At 54.1% G+C, this 1,943-nt stretch overlaps 1 pseudogene; it reads left to right on the top strand.

Annotated features, from left to right (window-relative positions):
- Nucleotides 1-569: 569 nt before the first annotated feature.
- On the top strand, nt 570-1,484 carry LOC138065557 (olfactory receptor 14C36-like; annotated as a pseudogene).
- Nucleotides 1,485-1,943: the final 459 nt, after the last annotated feature.

Here is a 1,943-nt window from a genome sequence, read left to right as displayed (position 1 = left end):
GTGGTTGAGCTTGTCCTCTAGCTGAGAGAGGTGCTCACCCAAGGCAGCTGGCACTGGGACTGCTGTGCCTCTCAGGGCTCACCAGTGTGCTGGCTCTGTCCTGGGGCACAGGGAGAGCTTGTGCCTCTCAGGGCTCACTAGTCTTCACCCTGGGAGCAACGGAAAGGCTGCCTATTCCTACTCTGCAGAGCAGACAAAGAAGCAAACAATCCCCCTAGCATTGAAGCTGTTGCTTTTGTGCTCCAAATGCCTCCAAACTGCATGTGAAGATGTTCAACAGACTTCCTACACTCCAGCAGCACTGACCCCTCTGCAGCCTGCAGGCACACGTCCCGGCTCCTCATGGCTCACGCAGCCAGCCCAAGCTGCAGCTCCAGACAGGGAGCTGAGTGAAGGTCCTGCCTGGGAGAAAAGCAGTCTGTGTGTGTGTGTGTGTGTGTGTGTGTGTGTGTGTGTGTGTGTTGGGGGGTGTCTGTGAGAAAGGGAAAGAGCTGTGAACAAAGTCGTCTCTCCTGACTTGTCCCTGTCTTTTCCTCCTTGCACAGTCCCATGTGCCTGGAGGGAATACCATGTCCAACAGCAGCTCCCTCAATGAGTTCCTCCTCCTGCCTTTTGCGGAAACCCGGCAGCTGTAGCTCTTGCACTTCTCGCTCTTCCTGGGCATCTACCTGGCTGCCCTCCTGGCCAATGGCCTCATCATCACCGCCGTAGCCTGCGACCACCACCTCCACACCCCCATGGACTTCTTCCTCTTTAATCTCTCCCTCCTCAACCTGGCCTCCATCTCCACCACTGTCCCCACATCCATGGCCAATTCCCTCACGGACACCACGACCATCTCCTACTCGGGATGCACTGCCCAGGTCTGCTTTACTATTTTCATTTCAGCCGAGTATTCTCTTCTCACAGTCATAGCCTATGACCACTACGTTGCCATCTGCAGACCCCTGCACTACGGGACCCTCCTGGGTGGCAGCAGAGCTTGTGTCCAAATGGCAGCAGCTGCCTGGGGCAGCGGCTTTCTCAATGCTCTCCTGCACACTGCCAACGCATTTTCAGTACCACTCTGCCAAGGCAATGCTGTGGGGCAGTTCTTCTGTGAGATCCCCCAGATCCTCAAGCTCTCCTGCTCACACTCATACCTCCGGGAAGTTGGGCTTCTTGTGGTTAGTGTTTGTTTAGGCTTTGGGTGTTTCGTTTTCACTGTGCTGTCCTACTTGCAGATCTTTACAGTTGTGCTGAGGATCCCCTCCGAGCAGGGCCGGCACAAAGTCTTCTCCATGTGCCTCCCTCACCTGGCCGTGGTCTCCCTGTTTGTCAGCACTGGCATATTTGCCTACCGGAAGCCCCCGTCTGTCTCCTCCCCACCTCTGGATTTGGCCATGTCTGTTCTCTATGTGGTGATGAACTCTCTCATCTACAGCCTGAGGAACAGGGAGCTCAAGGATGCACAGAAGAAACTGGTTCAACAAGTACAATGTTAGCACCAATAACCATCCCATGTGCCTCCACTCATCATTCACAGGACATTTGACATCAAGGCCTTGTGTTGCTCATTTCTTTTTTTTTCTTACTTTGCTCTGATACATTTTTGTGAAAAACAAAAAGTTGGGGTTCGTGCCACTTCTCCTCTGGGATCTTTCATTTCAATCTGACCCAGAGACCGTGTTGAAGCAGGAAGCCTGGCTTCCTGCTTCCTCAGCAGAGATGGGGGAACCTCAGAGTCCACTAGTCTGAGCTCTCTTGGATGCCCTCAGGGCAATGAGAATTTCCCTTTGCAGTGTCTCTTTTGGCACTGACAGCAAGGGTGCTCAGGGGCACAGAGTCAGGCTCAGACGAGGACAGACAGGATGAGACCATGGGTCTCATGTCCATTAGGAGAGCTCAGCTTCCCTGGCCACAGGCAGGGTGTGAACTCGCACCTCTCTCCCTTCCCTCTTCAG

Source organism: Struthio camelus, unplaced genomic scaffold (genome assembly GCF_040807025.1).
Source record: "Struthio camelus isolate bStrCam1 unplaced genomic scaffold, bStrCam1.hap1 HAP1_SCAFFOLD_103, whole genome shotgun sequence".
Classification (NCBI taxonomy): domain Eukaryota; kingdom Metazoa; phylum Chordata; class Aves; order Struthioniformes; family Struthionidae; genus Struthio; species Struthio camelus.
Note: the sequence above shows the minus strand (reverse complement) of the source record. Positions and strands in the feature narration are given on the sequence as shown.